The following is a 19695-nucleotide window of genomic DNA, read 5'->3' as shown; positions in this document are numbered from 1 at the left end:
CACGTACCAGGCAGGCATTGTACCGAAATTTGTTTGGTAATACAAAAGGTGAATAAAACAGTCTCTTCTCTCTAGGGCTCATAATCTGATTGAGATATTTTCAAAACTACAAAGCAATGTGTAATATATAATAGGTTATAATTGCTAGCTTTGAGTCAGGGGAGAGTGATATCAATTCCTCCTATAAAATCTCAAGAGGGCATATCATGAATGTTTTATTGAATCTGGACTTTCAAAATGAATAAGATTTCAACAAGAAGAAATAGGATGGAAGGATACCTTAAGTTGATGAGACTGCCCCAGTCATGTCATTGAAGTATTGGAGTGGAACAGCACGGGGTTTACTTAGGGAAGTGTAAATGGTATGGTTTTGGAGAAATCAAGATAAATGACAGAGATTATACAGGTCACATAGTAAAATAGAGATTTGTCTTTTATTTATCACTGTATATCTAGCATGGTGCCTAGTAAAGATTAGTACCCAATAAATAAAATAAAGGACAAAAATACAAATTTGAATATAGACAAACGTTGCCTTGATTTTCAAAACTGGAGAAAAATTGGATTGTAGAACAGTTATAACAGACTGATTTTCAAACACTTAAAAGTAAAAGTAGTATTCATGAGGAACCAGAATGGATTTATCAGCTGCTAACCCCACTAGAGAGTCCTTGCTTCTTTTATATCCCAACTTTTTTATTTTGAAAAATTACAGTTATAGAAAAGTTGGAAGAATAAATTCTATGAACATACATTTATGCTTCACTTAGATTCTCCAAATGTTAATATTTTGCCATATTTGTACTAGCCTTCTCTTCCTCTCCTTTCCCCCCTGCTCTTCCCTCCCCCTTTCTCCCTCCCTTTCTCCTTCCCTCTCTCTCTATTAATCCCTTTTATCCATAATTTTGCGTACCCTGGTTTCAATCAACAGCAGGCCAGAAGCAGATGATCCTCCTTCCAACATAGAATCAAAAAGTCAATAACAGCCTAACACTAAGTCACAATGCCTATGTCATTCCCCTCACTTCTCATCACATAGGCATTTAATCACTTCACATCATCCCAGGAAGGAGAAAGGTGAATACAGCACTATTTAAGAGATCACATTCACATAGCTTCTGTTACAGTTTGTTGTTATAATCATTCTATTTTATTTAGTTACTGTTATTTATCTCTCACTGTGCCCAATTCATAAATTAAATTTTATCATAGGTATGTAAAACATAGTAACACAGTAAACATAAAACAGAGAAAAGTTTAAAAACAGGCACTAGTTGTGGTTTCAGGCATCCACGGGGAGGTGTTAGAATGCATCCCCCATAGATAAGGGGGGGCTACTGTATATACACAAATGTATGTATATACATATATATATACACACACACACAAATATAGTTTATATATACGTAAAGTTTTCTCTTTTTTTTCTGAACCATCTGAAAGCAAGGTTAAGATATCATCACTTCATTTTAAAATAAGGTTGCCAAAGTAGTATTAACAAATATAATGTATCTGGGCTTTCAAAAGTATTTGGCAAAATATTTCTTCTTTTGTTGTTTCGAGGGGTTTTTGCAAAGTTCTTACTAGCTTCATGAATTCAGTCGAAAAATAGGAATCAAATGATATGACCAGGTGAGTTCACTGAGTTAAATTAACATACTGAAGCGTGTTGCTTAATCGATCAGTTTCACCCTGGAGGGAAGTCACTAGCACTGTCCTACGAGGTTCTGTACTTAATACAGTTAAAGTAAACATTTTATCTCCTACTGAGAGTTTATTCCTGGATAATATCTAATTCAACTCTTTCCAGCTGTAGTTCATACAAATCACATTTAGGATTTTTAAAAATATATTTATTCTTGCCCACCCGCAAAGATTCTGGCTTAATATGACTGGGGAAGGGCTCCAGATATCTGTGGCAAGACATCTATAACTGAGAATCATTGTTTTAGGATAACTGTCCTCCTTTCATTAAATCTCTAGCTACCCCTACCTCATTGCAGATCATTTAGATCTAAAAACCTTCAGACCCTTCTAATACAAAAAATTGCCTGAGCACAGTGGATGTCCACCAGAATTAAATAGATTTGCCAATTTCAGGTCATCTTATTCAATCTGCAGCTACAGTTTCAATTAAGACTAAAAAAAATGCATAGTTGTACCTCCTAGAAAAAGTAGAGACACACCTCCTTTTTTAAAAATTCATCTTCTAAGAGCTAAGATCTTACTCCTGGAATGTGGCTAAACTGGACCTCAAAACATAAAAATTATAACTTGTGAGCTCTCTCCTGAGTTCTAGTATCAGATATTTGAAAGAGACCTGTATTTTATGATAAGAATCCACATTTTCAAGGCTTTTAGGCATTTTACTTTCTACATATAAGAAGAAAATATGTTAATAGAGGACCAGACACTAAGCTTAGTGTCTGAGGATACTAAGGGGAGACATCATGGACTCAAATAGGAAGAATCTTTCCTTTCTGTGTCGATATTTGTCTCCAAAATAAGAAATATAATTTAGGGCTTTTGTCTTCTAAGGACCACGCTGTTTTTAAAGATCTGACTACAGTTTGAAAATCCTTTAATCTCTATGAACTCTTTGTAAATTATAAGATAATAATCAGATGACTTCAATGTTGTGGTGGGTGGGAGGTTATCAAGACCTTGCACATGGACTCTCTATGGACTGGGAGGTTGATTTCCCTATAAATCCGTCATCTAGGGCTTGCTGTGTAAATCAGAATGGGATAAGAAAAAAAAGACCTCATTTTAATACTTTTAAAAGACAGTTTATGGAATAAATCTGGAACAAATTGCACACTTATCTGTATGCATCAGGTCAGTATTGTTGGACTACAACTTGCTTTTCCCTGCCAGAGTAAGAAAAGTAGACCACAGTGGGAATAAATTGTGTAAACAAAACAAAACCAAATCTTAAATCTATTATGCTATTGAGAAAGGGAACTTATGTTAACAAGAATATGTGAAACGTAGTTTTCATTCCAGATAACTTTCCAATTTTGTTTATAAAAATTTAAGAAAACTATCACCCCAACTTCTGAAACTGATAATAACTAACACCTACCAAACGCTTGATATTTGCCAGGTGATCTTATAATTACTTTGGATCTGGGGTTTTTAAACTTGACTACAAATTAGAATCATCTGGGGAGCTATAAAATTCCAGATTACCAGACCTCAATGGAAACAAATTAAATTAGAATATTGGGGGGTGATATCAGTCCAAGCATTAGTAGTTTTTTTAAGCTCACTGGGTGATTGCAATATGCAGCTGAGGTTGAGAACTATTGTTTCTGATATGCCAACTTATTTAATCTTTACAACATCCTCTTGATGTGGGGTGCTTTTTTATCACTGCCACTCTCACCATTTCTAAATTACAAGTAAGAAGACTATGACAGAAAAATGTGAAGTTAATGTCCCAAGGCCATCAGCTCATAAGCATCAGAATTGGATTTTAATCCAGGCAGTGTGCCTCTATTATCTTATTATTAAATTATTGTCACTTAAAAACCACAGAATAACACAATTCTGTCAACCTTCAAAGTACCAATCATAAATGTTGCTTTAGTAGTAGACCTTACATACTACTAATTTGTTTAGTTGAAAGTTAAATATAGAGAAAATAATGTCTGCTGAGAAAATTCCTATTTGTAAACTTTATACTACAACCAAACTATCTGGTCTCTAAAGCATGTATCTATTGCCATTCAGCAGTGTTGGGCCCTCACCCTTTAATACATTCTCACCGAATGCTATAGGTTCCTATTTTTAAAACACCACAGTAAAGTTGTATTTATAGAAGACTGAAGCAAGATCCATTCTTCCAGACATTCTATGTTATAGCCTTCAATTAAGTGAATCCAGATGAAAGCTTACTATTTAGTTAATGTTATTTTAGTCCCATGCAGAATTCTCTTCACTGTAGTATTTAAAGAGTCCATATTTATGTACTAACATACTATTTCAGGTTTTTTTCATTGAAAGATGCTTCAAAATTTTTGAGACATGGTTATAAATAAGTGATCAGACATACTGCTTATAGGTTGATGACTTGGGTGAAGGCATACAAGGATTATTATGAATCACATGAATTCAGAAAATATATCTTAAATGCTGTATCACAGAATCTGAACCAAAAACGTTCAAAGATTTCAGCCATATGCTGAAGCAAGTAAGATTAAAATTTAACAAAAGTATGTTTAGTGTCTTGCACTTGGTTTTAACAAAAATGCAAGACAGAGATACTTTGAGTCAATTCGCCCTATACTCAGAACTGGCTGTGAGAAAGTTCCTTCTTGTCTTGAAATGACACTACATCTTGTAACTTTTATCCAATGGTCATGGCTTTTTTTACTCAAGCATTCAGAAAAACACCACATGACTTAGCAATATTCTGCAAATCGTTCTGAGTGATAACACATATTTGAATATATTCTTTCAGGGAAATAATAAAATGCTGTAATTAAGAACCAGAGTTCAGGCAGGTCTCAGTAGGATAACAAACCAGCCCAGTCTGCCCATGAACAAAAGATTTCCTGGAATACAATACTTTTGGCAGGTACAATGTGATCAAGTCCCAGTAAAAAGCCCAGACACCAAAAGCCCAAGTCAGCTTCCCTAGCTAGCAGTATTCTTTGAATATTGTCATACATTGATGCCAGGAAGGTAACATGCCCCCAAGGAGATGAAAGCTTCATAATTGGAACCCTCTCAGGCTTCACCCTATCCCTCTCTTTCTTTGACTGGTTCTAACTTGTATCCTTTTGCTCTAACAAAACTGTAATCCTAAGTATGGTATTTTTGTGAGTTCTGGAGTCATTCTAGTGAATTACTAAAGCTGAGAATGGTCATGGGAACCCCCAAACCTGTAGGCCTCAGGATTCCTGAACTTGTGGCTAGTATCTGAAGTCAGGGAAATCTTTGGGCACTGTTCCCTCAATTTGTACAGATCTGTTCATTTTTATACACCCTGTAACAGAGTTTCAAAATACAAAATGCAAACACTGAGAAAATAAAAATCGACAAGTTCACAAACATCATTGTTGAATATGTTGAATACTATAACGCATCTTTCAAAACAGCTCAGTGGAACAAGCAGGAAAAAAACTATAAAGATACAGAAAATATAAAAAACACAATTAACAAATTTGTCCTAATATATAGATTTTATGTGAAAAATTATTTTACACTACATAAAAACTACAATAGAATATACAGTTGACCCTTGAACAACATGGGTTTAAACTGCATGGGTCCAGTTATACATGGATTTTTTTACTGCAAATGTGTTTTCCCTTCTTTATAATTTTCTTAGTAATATCTTTTTTCTCTAGCTTACTTCATCATAAGAATACAGAATACAATACATATGACATAGAAAATACGTGTTAATCAACTGTTAATGTTGTTGGTAAGGTTTCCAGTCAAGAGTAGGCTATCAGTAATTACATGGACAGTCAAAATTTATACACAGGGATCCCTGGGTGGCTCAGTGGTTTAGCGCCTGCCTTTGGCCCAGGGCGGATCCTGGAGTCCCGGGATCGAGTCCCACGTCGGGCTCCTGGCATGGAGCCTGCTTCTCCCTCCTCCTGTGTCTCTGCCTCTCTCTCTATGTCTATCATAAATAAATAAATAAATCTTTAAAAAAAAAGTTATACACAGATTTTTGACTGCATGGAGGGTTGACACCCCTAACCCCCACACTGCTCAAGAGTCAAATGTACATTGTTTTTAAGTACACATGGACTATTTTCTGGAATTGAACCAATGTGACTATAAAATGAACCTCAGCAAGCATAAAATGTTTGAAATCATTCAGAATATATTCTTTGAACACAGTGCAATCAAAGTAAAAACAGGGCAGCCCGGATGGCTCAGTGGTTTAGCGCCACCTTCAGCCCAGGGTGTGATCCTGGAGACCCAGGATCAAGTCCCACATTGGGGTCCCTGCATGGAGCCTGCTTCTCCCTCTGCCTGTGTCTCTGCCTCCCTCTCTCTCTGTGTGTGTCTCTCATGAACAAATAAATAAAATCTTTTTTTAAATAAAATATTTTTTAAAAAGTAAAAACAATGAGAGGTCTAACTAGAATACTATCAAATATTTGGAAATTAAGGAATACACTTCTAAATATCTCATGGGTCAAGAAAGAATTGGAATGAAGATTAGAAAATATTTTAAGTGGAAGGATAATAAAAATATGAGGAAAAAGTTTGAGGTATGCAGCAAAACCAGTGTTTAGAAAGAAATATATAGCTTTATTTTTTTAAGATTTTATTTTTAAGTAATCTCCACACCCAGCACAGTGCTCAAACCCATGACCCTGAGATCAAGAGTCACATGCTCTACTGACCAACCCAGCCAGGCGACCCAGAAATTTATAGCTTTAAATGTGTATGTTAGAAAAGAAGAAAGATTGAACTTTAGTTATCTGGGTTACCATCTCAAGATAGTTGCAAAAGCACTAAATCAAAACATAAAAGAAAATAGAAAGAAATAAATAATATAGAAAAGAATGGGGATGAATAAAATAGAAAACGTTTATGTGGTAGAGGAAATCAACAAAATCTAAAGTTCAATCTTTAAAGGAATAATAAATTTATATACTCTAGGGTGAGCAAGGGGAAAAAAAGAAACAACAAATTACCAACATCAGGAAAGAAATGGGAGAAACTAATACAGAAACCAAACTTTAAAATGATAAAGGGACACTTCTACTTCCAGAATTCCAGCATGTGGGGGATAAAAACATTACTGGCAAAAAAAATTCTTTTAAAAAACAATCATTTAGTCTCTGAAAATTGTACTAAGGGTATATATCAAATGAAGAAGCATTGATTCATGAGAATCTATCAAATATCCATGAGAACAGTGAGAGTCTATGGCACTTCAGCTACAACTCACTCCCTTTCTCCCCCTCCCCAGATCTGCCTGGCAGAAGCTTCACACAAAGAAGGTGTAGCCAAGAAGATGGGGCTCCATCTCCTACAGCTCCCAGTCTAGGGCCTGCAGTATGCCCCCAGGAGAAGCAGGCCACCAACATTTCTTACCCTCTCCAACTCTAAGTTGAGGAGGCTAAATTTGGTAAGTGTAGCTGAGAGTTTGGGGGCCCCCACACTTCAAGCAGCCCCCACTCATGGGCAGAAACTATAACCCAGGCATAAGAGGCCAATAACACTGGGTTACAGTAAAAAGACTTAATATTGTTAAGGTATCCATACTACCCAAAGTGAACTAACAGCAGGTTCAACACAATTCCTATCAAAACCCCAATAGCCTTTTTGTAAAAATGGAAAAGATGATCATCAAATTCAAATGGGATTCCAAGGGGCACTGAAAATCTAAAACAATATTTAAAAAGAAGAATAAAGTCAGAGGACTTACACTTCTCAAATTAAAAGCTAACTGCAAAGCTATAGTAATCAAAACTGTGGTGCTGGCCTAATGATAGACATACAGACAAATGGGATAAAATAACGGGTGCAGAAATAAACAGCCAATTAGCTTTTGACAAGGTTGCCACATCCACTCAATGGGGAAAGAGCAGTCTCTTTACAACTGGATGTCCACATGTAAAACAATGATTTTAGATCCTTACCTCACATCATATATAAAAATGAACTCAAATGTAAATGTAAAACTGACACCACAAAAGTCTTAGAAGCAAACATGGGGGTGAAAATTCATGACCTTGGATTGGGCAAGGAATTTTTAAATATGACCTCAAAAACATGAGCAACAAAAGAAAAAAATGGATAAACTGTGCTTCACCAAAATTAAAAACTTTTCTATATCAAAGGATATTATAAAGAAAATGCGAAGACAAATGTACAGAATGGGAAAATATATGAAAATCAGATATCTGACAAAGGATTATCAGAATCCATAACAAACTTCTACAACTCAACAACAAAAACCCAAACAACCCAAATAAAACATGTAAAAAAAAACTTAGACATTTCTCTAGAGAAGACATTCAAATGGCTAAGAAAAGATGCTCTATAGGTTTAGTCATTAGAGAAATGCAAATTACACTACAATGAGATCCCACTTTGCACCTGTTAGGATGGCTACAATCAAAATTACAAATAATAACAGATATTGGCAAGGATATGGAAAAATTGAGACTTTTATACATTGCTGGTAGGAATATAAGATGAGATGGTACAATAACTGTGGAGAAACAATTTGGTAGTTCCTCAAAAATCTAAACATAGAATTGCCATATGACCTAGCAAAGCCACTACTAGGTATATAATCAAAAGACTTGAAATCAGGGACTCAAACAAACATTTGTATGTCAATGTTCATAACAGTATTATTCACAGTAGCCAAAAGATGAAAACAACCTGAGTGTTCACCAACAGATGAATAGATAAATAAAATGTAGTATTCTAGTAGACAAACAACATATTCAGCCATAAAGGAAAGAATAAAGTTCTAATACATGTTTCAATATGGGTCAGCCTTGAAAATACAAACATTTTTTAAAGAAATTTAAAAAGACCTAAATAACTAAAAAGACATTCTATATTAATGGTACTAGAATGCTTAATACTGTCAAGATGGCAATACTACCCAAATTCATATACAGTGTTGATAAAATCCGTATCAAAATCCTACCTCCCTGGGTGACGGGCACTGGGGGTTATTCTGTATGTTAGTAAATTGAACACCAATAAAAATAAATTTAAAAAAATCCTACCTCCCTTCCTTGCAGAAATTAAAAAACTGATCTTAAAGTTCATATGCAAATTCTAGAGCTCAAAATAGCTAAAAATACCTTGGAAAAGAACAAAGCTGAAGGACTTACATTTTTGATGTCAAAACTTACTACAAAGCTATAGTAATCAAGACAGTATGGTATTGGCATAAAGAGAAACATTAAGTCAATGAAACAGAATTGAAAGCCAAGAAATAAACTCTTAAATTTATGGTCAAATTTTTTTGACAAGGATACCAAAACAACTCAATGATGAAAGAATATTCTTTCAACAAATGATTCTGGTTCAACTGGATGTCCAGATGCAAAAAAAAATGAACCACATACAAACAGTAATTCATAATTAAAAGCCATAAATGTAAGGAGATGAAACTATTAATTCTTACCAGAGGGGTACCTGAGTGGCTCAGTTGGTTAAGCGTCTGCATTCAGCTCAGGTCATGATGTTGGGATCCTGGGAGTGAGCCTCAAGTTGGGCTCCCTGCTCAGCAGGGCGTCTGCTTCCCCCTCTCCTTCTGCTCCCTCCACTCATGCTCTCTCTCTCTTCCCTCAAATAAATAAATAAAATTTTAAAAATAAATAAAATTCTTACCATAAAACATAGATATAAATTGTCATAACTGCATTGTGCAAAGGTTTTCCAAATATGACACCAAAAGCTCAAGCAAAGGAAAAATAAATTGAACACTTAAAATTCAATAAAAAGATAAATAACTAAAAATTGCCAAAAGATCTGAATAGGCATTTCTCCAAAGAAGGTATACAAATGATCAATAAGCACATGAAAATATACATTATTAACCATCTGAAGAATGCAAATCATATACACAATGAGATACTATTTTACCCACAGGATAATGACTATTAACAAAAAGACATAATACCAAGTTTCAGCAAGTATGTGGAGAAATTAGAAATTAGAAATTAATTATTTTAATTAAATACACTGCTAATTGCACTGTAAAATGGTACGGCCCCTTAATGCTACTTAAAACTTATAATCGTAAGGTAAGTAAATGTCACAATATCTCTAAGTCAAGGATCTTAGGGTATTGACACACAGTAAGTCCATCATTCTGTTTGATTTCCTTTATTGTCAAGTATTTCCAGCTATGCCTTTTATCTGACTATCTCCACTCCTATTGTTCTGCAATCCTCCTTTACTCTTGGTACCCCTTAATAGACTGAGATAGGAATTTCAGTTCTGTTCTGCCACTCTCTAACTTTAGACAAAGTGTATATTCCCTCTGAATCTCACTTTATTAATAAGGAAAATGAGCATAAAACACTTCCCTTATCTATCTTATAGGCTTATTTTGAAAATCAAATATAAATATATATGATAATACCTTATACATTCTAAACCAACAGACAAGTTTAAGTCATTATTAAATGTGAGAAATGCGCTAACAATAATGTAGAACTGAAACATTTTTATCGGAAGCTGTACTGATTGTATAAAAATATGTATTCTCTTTTATTGTTGGGTTAATGAATAGTTTTATCATTTACTTCTTATATGAAGGCACAATTTGCATTTTTACATATGCAGTCCTGAATTGATTTTTTTCCTGCCTGTGGATCAATGAGCTTTGATAGGCAAATCAGTTACCATTCTTTTTTTATTAATATTTTATGTATTTATTTATTCATGAGAGAGAGAGAGGCAGAAGTAGGCTCCTTGAGGGGAGTCTGATGTGGGACTCCATCTGGGGACTCTGGGATCACACCTTGAGCCAAGGGCAGGCGCTCTACCACTGAGCCACCCAGGCGTCCCACTGAGCACCCAGGCATCCCACCATTCTTGATCTATGGAATACATCAGCAGGTAAAATGGAACTTTTCCCCCAAATGTTTAAAAATGTAACTATTATCTATCTGGAAGGTGCTTCCTTCAGCTTCTTCATGGTCTAATTCTCAACTGAAACTTCGTGTACACTCTCTCAGTTAATTACTTCAGTGTTATCAAAAACATGTAAATTAAAAGTTTTTAAAGACAGCAGAAACACACCCATTGAAAGCATCAGAACAAAGGAAGAAAAATGAACTGTCCCTGAGAAAAACTATCTCTCACCATATTCTCTGCCAATGTCACAATGACTTGGTGGTTTCACTGTCAAAACTCAAGGATTAAATTGGCATATAATTATAATGATCCAAAAAGCAAAGCATTGAAAAGAAGCTGCTGAGATTCAGAGGTACTTCGAGGTTTCCAAGAACAGATTGCCTTGATGTCATTTATGCTTCAAGTTTTAAGTGAGTCTGCCTGAAGGGTTACCTTAGGAAGAGCTAAAGAGGAAGGAAGACTCCAAGTACATCCATTTTTTTCCTGCCTGGAGAAGTCTTGTCATATTTTACAACTTCCCCCTGTGTATGGTGCTCAAGATGAACCAACCTAAAATAGTTAAATATGTTCTTTCCAATCTATGATTAATGATCTGACATAGCAGAGATAAAGTGAAAGAGGTAGCAGCTCAAAAACTCTGATTATAGGGACACACTGTTACCAAGGGATTTTTAAGTACAGAAAAATACTAATATATAGGACAAATATCAACATGACCTAAAGGTAGGGAAGAGTTTCTTAAAGCACCAACCAGAAGATTGATAAAGTTTGAGATTTAAAGGAATGTACTTTATTTATTTATTTATTTATTTACTTATTTATTTATTTATTTTTTATTATTTGACCTCTCATTTACTTTTTTCCATCTGTATTTCCTATTTTATTTATTATTTTTTATTGGTGTTCAATTTACCAACATACAGAATAACCCCCAGTGCCCGTCACCCAATCACTCCCACCCCCCGCCCTCCTCCCCTTCTACCACCCCTAGTTCGTTTCCCAGAGTTAGCAGTCTTTACGTTCTGTCTCCCTTTCTGATATTTCCCACCCATTTCTTCTCCCTTCCCTTATATTCCCTTTCACTATTATTTATATTCCCCACATGAATGAGAAAATATAATGTTTGTCCTTCTCCGACTGACTTACTTCACTCAGCATAATACCCTCCAGTTCCATCCACGTTGAAGCAAATGGTGGGTATTTGTCATTTCTAATAGCTGAGTAATATTCCATTGTATACATAAACCACATCTTCTTTATCCACTCATCTTTCGATGGACACCGAGTCTCCTTCCACAGTTTGGCTATTGTGGCCATTGCTGCTATAAACATTGGGGTGCAGGTGTCCCGGCGTTTCATTGCATCTGTATCTTTGGGGTAAATCCCCAACAGTGCAATTGCTGGGTTGTAGGGCAGGTCTATTTTTAACTGTTTGAGGAACCTCCACACAGTTTTCCAGAGTGGCTGCACCAGTTCACATTCCCACCAACAGTGTAAGAGGGTTCCCTTTTCTCCGCATCCTTTCCAACATTTGTGGTTTCCTGCCTTGTTAATTTGCCCCATTCTCACCGGTGTGAGGTGGTATCTCATCGTGGTTTTGATTTGTATTTCCCTGATGGCAAGTGATGCAGAGCATTTTCTCATGTGCGTGTTGGCCATGTCTATGTCTTCCTCTGTGAGATTTCTCTTCATGTCTTTTGCCCATTTCATGATTGGATTGTTTGTTTCTTTGGTGTTGAGTTTAATAAGTTCTTTATAGATCTTGGAAACTAGCCCTTTATCTGATATATCATTTGCAAATATCTTCTCCCATTCTGTAGGTTGTCTTTTAGTTTTGTTGACTGTATCCTTTGCTGTGCAAAAGCTTCTTATCTTGATGAAGTCCCAATAGTTCATTTTTGCTTTTGTTTCTTTTGCTTTCGTGGATGTATCTTGCAAGAAGTTACTGTGGCCGAGTTCAAAAAGGGTGTTGCCTGTGTTCTTCTCTAGGATTTTGATGGAATCTTGTCTCACATTTAGATCTTTCATCCATTTTGAGTTTATCTTTGTGTATGGTGAAAGAGACACAAAGAGATGGAAAAATATTCCATGCTCATGGATTGGCAGAATTACTATTGTGAAAATGTCAATGTTACCCAGGGCAATATACACGTTTAATGCAATCCCTATCAAAATACCATGGACTTTCTTCAGAGAGTTAGAACAAATTATTTTAAGATTTGTGTGGAATCAGAAAAGACCCCGAATAGCCAGGGGAATTTTAAAAAAGAAAACCGTATCTGGGGGCATCACAATGCCAAATTTCAGGTTGTACTACAAAGCTGTGGTCATCAAGACAGTGTGGTACTGGCACAAAAACAGACACATAGATCAATGGAACAGAATAGAGAACCCAGAAGTGGACCCTGAGCTTTATGGTCAACTAATATTCGATAAAGGAGGAAAGACTATCCATTGGAAGAAAGACTGTCTCTTCAATAAATGGTGCTGGGAAAATTGGACATCCACATGCAGAAGAATGAAACTAAAGTAATGTACTTTAAAACAACTATAAATACAGATAAACAATAGACTAACAAAAGATATTTGTAATATATGTGTCTGACAAATTAGTATACAGAATGTATGAAGAGCCTGCACAAATGAATTGGAAAAAGTCAAACAACCAAAGGAAAAGCAGTCAAAAATTACAGGCAGGCAATTCAAATGAGAAGAATATTAAAAATAAAATAAACATATGAAAAAATATTCAATCACAACCAGGGAAATACAACCTGGTTCATGAAAAGTGCCTGTTATCAAGGGATATGTGTATGAAATTTTCTCTGCCTGTCTTTTGTTATTATTATTGTTATTATTATTTGACCTGTATATTTTTGTTTATTCTTTATTATTTTAATAACTGCTTTGTTGAGATACAATTTACATGCAATCAAATATACTGTATAAAACTGTACATTACAATGAGTTTTAGTTTACCTACAGAGTTGTGCAAGTATCATCTAATTTCAGAATATTTTTAGCACTCCAGAAAGAAATCTCACACCCATTAGTTGTCACTCCTTATCTTGCTGCCACCCTCAGCCCATGGCACCCACTAAACCACTTTCTTTCTGTATGAACTTGCCTATTCTAGACATTGCATGTAAATATAATCACACATTATGTAACCTTTTGTATCAGACTTTTTCATGTAGCAAAGTGTATTCAATGTTAATACATATTGTAGCATGTATCATTACTTCATTCGTTTTTATTACCAACTAATATATGATTTATGGATATGCCACATTTTATTGATCTACTTATCAGTTGATTGACATTTGGCTAGTTTCCAATATTAAAAATTTATCTTTGAGGCACCTGGGTGGCTCAGTGGTTGAGCGTCTGCTTTCAGGTCAGGTCGTGATCCTGGGGTCCTGGGATCAAGCCCTGCATCAGGCTCCCTACAGGGAGCCTGCTTCTCTCTTTGCCTATGTCTCTACCTCTCTCTGTGTGTCTCTGATGAATAAATAAATAAAGTCTTTAAGAAAAACTCATCTTTGAATTTTTAAATAAATATCCCTGGAGTAAAAGCTGCTCAATGACCAAGTTCTGAGTCAGGTCAAATAAAAATAAACTCTGTGACTGGGTGTTTTCAGAGATCTTCCACACAGGTCAAATAATTACAGTTAGTATGACAGAAATAAAAAAGATCATAAGGCACTGGTATGAATAATTATACACCAACAAACTGGGTACCCTAGAAGAAATGGATAAACTCCAAAAAACATACAATGCACCAAAACTGAATTATGAATAAATAGAAAACCTAAACAGAACAATAATGAGTAAAGGGATTAAATCAGTATTCAAAATTTTCCCAGCAAAGAAAAATCCAAGACTAGATTTGTTCAGTGATGAATTCTACCTAACAAATGTATAGCAATCCTTCTCAAACTGTTTCCCAAAACTGATTATCAGGAAACACTTCCAAACTAATTTTACAAGGCCAGAATTACACTCACACCAAAGCCAGACAAGTATACAAGAAGAGAAAATTAGACCAATATACCTGATGGACAGAAATACAAAAATTCTCCACAAAAATACTAGCAAACCAAAGTCAATAGCACTTTAATAGGATCATGCACCATGATCAAATGCAGTTTATCCCAGGGATGCAAGAATGGTTCAACATATACAAATCAATAAATGTGATACATCATAGTAACAGAATGAAAGATAAAAGTTACGTGATCATCTTAAAAGACACAGAAAAATTATTTGACCAAATTTAACATCCTTTCATGATAAAAACTGTCAAATTAGGTATAGGAGGAATGTACCTCAAAAAAATAAACGCCATATAGGACAAGCCCACAGCTAACATCATACTCAAAAGCAGAACACTGGGATTCCTGGGTGGCGCAGCGGTTTGGCGCCTGCCTTTGGCCCGGGACGCGATCCTGGAGACCCTGGATCGAATCCCACGTCGGGCTCCCGGTGCATGGAGCCTGCTTCTCCCTCTGCCTGTGTCTCTGCCTCTCTGTCTCTCTCTGGGTGACTATCATGAATAAATGAATAAAATCTTTAAAAAAAAAAGCAGAACACTTTCCTATAATATCAGGAACAAGATCAGGGTGCCCATTTTCACCACTTCTACTCAACATAGTACTGGAAGTCCTAGCCAGAGCAATTAGGCAAGAAAAAAAAATGCATCCAAATCAGAAAGGAAGAAGTAAAATTATCTCTGTTTGCAGGTGACATAATCTTCTCTACAGAAATGTTAAAGAGTCCCTCAAGAAACTTTTAAAACTAGTAAAGGGAAGTTTCTTTTTTTTTTTTTTTCGTTTAGAATGTACAATTTAATCGGTTTTTAGTATATTCACGGACAGAGGCAGCCATCAGCACAGTCAATTTTAGAACATTTTCATCATCTCAAAAAGAAATCTCATGCCCTTTATCTCTTATTTCTACATTTAGAAGGACTGGTAGGATGATTCAGTTGCATATTCCTTTTCATATTCCTTTACTCTTCTTTTTTTTAATAAATTTATTTTTTATTGGTGTTCAATTTGCCAACATACAGAATAACACCCAGTGCTCATCCCGTCAAGTGCCCCCCTCAGTGCCCGTCACCCATTCACCCCCACCCCCCGCCCTCCTCCCCTTCCACCACCCCTAGTTCGTTTCCCAGAGTTAGGAGTCTTTATGTTCTGTCTCCCTTTCTGATATTTCCTACCCATTTCTTCTCCCTTCCCTTATATTCCCTTTCACTATTATTTATATTCTAAAGGGAAGTTTCATGATAAAAAAATCATAATACAAAAATTAGTAGCAGTTCTATAAACTAACAACAGGCTATCTGAAAAATAAGTTAAGGAAACTCCATTTATAAAAGCACCAAAAAATAAAAATAAAATACCTACGAATACATTTAACCAGAAGGAAAAAGATTTGTACACTGAAACTATAAAATATTAATGAAAGAAATTGAAGAAGACACAAATAAATAGAAAAGATAGTCTGTATTCATACATTGGAAGAATTAATATTGTTTAAATGTCCATTCTACCCGAACTAATCTGTAGACTCAATATAATCCCTGTTGAAATTCTAATGGACTTTTTCACAGAGATAGAAAAAACAATCCTAAAATTCATATGGAACCACTAAAGACCCCAAATTGCCAAAGCAATCCTGAGAAAGAACAAAACTGGAAATATGACACTTGCTGATTTCAAATTATATTACAAAGCTACAGTAATCAGAGTAGTATGATACTGGCATAAAAATAGACATATGGAAAAAAAATAGACATATGGGCCAGTAGAACAAAATAGAGAGCCCAGAAATACGCTCATGCATACACTGTCAACTAATCTATGACAAGGGCACAACAATAGGAAAAGCATAGAATCTTCAACAAATGGTGCTGAAATAACAATATCTACATGCAAAATAATGAAAATGGTCCCTTATCTTACACCATATGCAGAAAACAGCTCAACATTGATTAAAGACTTGAATGTAAGACCTGAAGCCATAAAACTTCTAAAAGAAAATGTAGTGAAAAAGTTTCTTGACCTTGGTCTTGGCAAAAAAAAAATTTGGATTTGACACCAAAACCATGAGCAACAAAAGTGAAAAGGAGTGGGACACATCAAACTTAAAGCTTCTGGACAGCAAAGGAAACTATCAACAAAATGAAAAGAGAACCTGTGGAATGCAAGAAAACATTTGCAAACCATATATCTGACAAGAGTTTAATATCCAAAATATCTAACAAACTCAATACAACTCAGTAGCTGAAAGACAAACAACCAGATGAAAAAAAGTAGGCAAAAAACCTGAATAGACATTTTTCCAAAGAGTACATACGAATGCCCATCAGGTATATGAAAAGATGCTCAACATCATTAATCATCAGGGAAATGCAAATAAAAACCACGATGAGATTTCACTTCATAGCTGTTAGGACAGCTATTATAAAAATGTCAAGCGATAACAAGTACTGACAAGTGTGTGGAGAAAAGGGACTCCTGGGATGCCTGGGTGGCTCAGTCAGTTAAGAGTCTGCCTTTGGCTCAGGTCATAATCCCCAGGGTCCCAGGATCAAGTCCTACACCAGGCTCCCTGCTCAAAAGGGAGTCTGCTTCTCCTTCTCCCTCTGTACCTCCTTTCTACTCGTGCTCTCTCTGTCAAATAAATAAAATCTTAAAAACAAAGAAAGAAAAGGGAACCCTTACACCCGATGGTGGAAATGTCAATTGGAACAATCATTATGGAAAATTGTATTGTGGTTCCTCACAAAATTAAAAGTAGAACTACAATATGATCCAGCAATCCCCCTTCTGAGTATAGAGGAAAAATCTGCACTTCTAGGTTTATTGCACTGTTACTCACAGTAGCCAAGATATATAAACAACATGTCCGTTGACAAATTGATAGGTAAAGAAAATGTGGTATATTTTCTTTGTATGCTGCATTTCTTACATACCACATTTGCCTTTATCTGTTAACCTGTCAACAAACACTTCAGTTGTTTATAGTTTATTTTTTTTAATTTATTTTTTATTGGTGTTCAATTTACTAACATACAGAATAACACCCAGTGCCCGTCACCCAGTCACTCCCACCCCCCGCCCTCCTCCCCTTCTACCACCCCTAGTTCGTTTCCCAGAGTTAGCAGTCTTTACGTTCTGTCTCCCTTTCTGATATTTCCCACACATTTCTTCTCCCTTCCCTTATATTCCCTTTCACTATATATATACATAGTGTCTATATATAAAGTTTATGATATATAATAATATATACACATATACAATGGAATATTCAGCCTTAAATAAGAAGGAAATTCTGCTAATTGCAACAACATGGATTAAACTTGAGGTCATTATACTAAATGAAATAAGCTAGAGACAGTAAAATAAATATCACATGATCTCATTAATATATGAAATATTTTTTAAAAGTTGAACTCATAGTAACAGAGTAGAATAGTGGTTACCAGAGAGACTGGAGGGTGGATGAGGGGAGATATTGAACAGAGTGTACAAACTTTCACTTGTAAGATGAATAAATCCTGGGGATCTAATGTATAGCATGGTGAATATACCCAGTAATGTATTGCACACTTGAAATTTGCTGAAGAGATGGGAGGAGCAAGATGGCGGAGGAGTAGGGTCTCCAAATCACCTGTCTCCACCAAACTACCTAGAAAACCTTCAAATTATCCTGAAAATCTATGAATTCGGGCTGAGATTCAAAGAGAGACCAGCTGGAATGCTACAGTGAGAAGAGTTCGCGCAGCTATCAAGGTAGGAAGACGGGGAAAAAGAAATAAAGGAACAAAGGCCTCCAAGGGGGAGGGGCCCCGCGAGGAGCCGGGCTGAGACCGGGGCGAGTGTCCCCAGGACAGGAGAGCCCCGTCCCGGAGACGCAGGAGCTGCACCGACCTTCCCGGGCGGAAAGGGGCTCGCAGGGAGGTGGAGCAGGACCCAGGAGGGCGAGGATGCCCTCGGGTTCCCGGGGACACTGACAGAGCAACTGCGCGCCCAGGAGAGTGCGCCGAGCTCCCTAAGGGCTGCAGCGCGCACGGCGGGACCCGGCGGGACCCGGAGCAGCTGAAGGGGCTCGGGGGCGGCTCCGCGGAGGGGGCTGCGGGGCCCCGGGAGCAGCTCGGAGGGGCTCGGGCAGAAGAAGAGGCTCCGTGCGGAGGGGGCTGCGCGGTTCCAGGAGCAGCTCGGAGGGGCTCGGGCGGCAGCTCCGCGGAGGGGGTTGCGCGGCCCGGGAGCGCGAATCCACCAGCGCAGGCTCCGGAGCACAGGGCGCCGGGACACAGCCCAGGATCCCGCCTCCCCCGGGACAGGCAGAGGCCGGGAGGGCCCAGGACAGCAAGGACGCTCCCGCCCCAGCTGAGCAGAGCAGCGGCCCCGCCCGGAGCCTCCAGGCCCTGCAGACGGAGTTCCTGCCGGAGCTGAATCCAGGTTTCCAGAGCGGCCCCGCCACTGGGGCTGTTCCTCCTGCGGCCTCACGGGGTAAACAACCCCCACCGAGCCCTGCACCAGGCAGGGGCACAGCAGCTCCCCCAACTGCTAACACCTGAAAATCAGCACAACAGGCCCCTCCCCCAGAACACCAGCTAGACTGACAACTTCCAGGAGAAGCCAAGGGACTTAAAGAACACAGAATCAGAAGATACTCCCCGGTGGTTCTTTTTTTGTTTGTTTGTTTTTGTTTTTGTTTTTGTTTTTGTTTTTGTTTTGTTTTGCTTTTTGATTTGTTTCCTTCCCCCACTCCCTTTTTTTCTCCTTTCTTTTTCTTTCTCTTTTTCTTCTTTTTTTTTTTTTTTTTTTTCGTTTTTTTTTCTTTTTCTTCCCTTTTTTTTTCTCTTTCTCTTTTCTTTCCTTCGTTCTCTCCTCTCTTTTTCTCTTTTTCCCAATACAACTTGCTTTTGGCCACTCTGCACTGAGCAAAATGACTAGAAGGAAAACCTCACCTCAAAAGAAAGAATCAGAAACAGTCCTCTCTCCCACAGAGTTACAAAATCTGGATTACAATTCAATGTCAGAAAGCCAATTCAGAAGCACTATTATACAGCTACTGGTGGCTCTAGAAAAA

Source organism: Canis lupus, chromosome X (assembly GCF_011100685.1).
Source record: "Canis lupus familiaris isolate Mischka breed German Shepherd chromosome X, alternate assembly UU_Cfam_GSD_1.0, whole genome shotgun sequence".
In the NCBI taxonomy this organism is placed as follows: domain Eukaryota; kingdom Metazoa; phylum Chordata; class Mammalia; order Carnivora; family Canidae; genus Canis; species Canis lupus.
Note: the sequence above shows the minus strand (reverse complement) of the source record.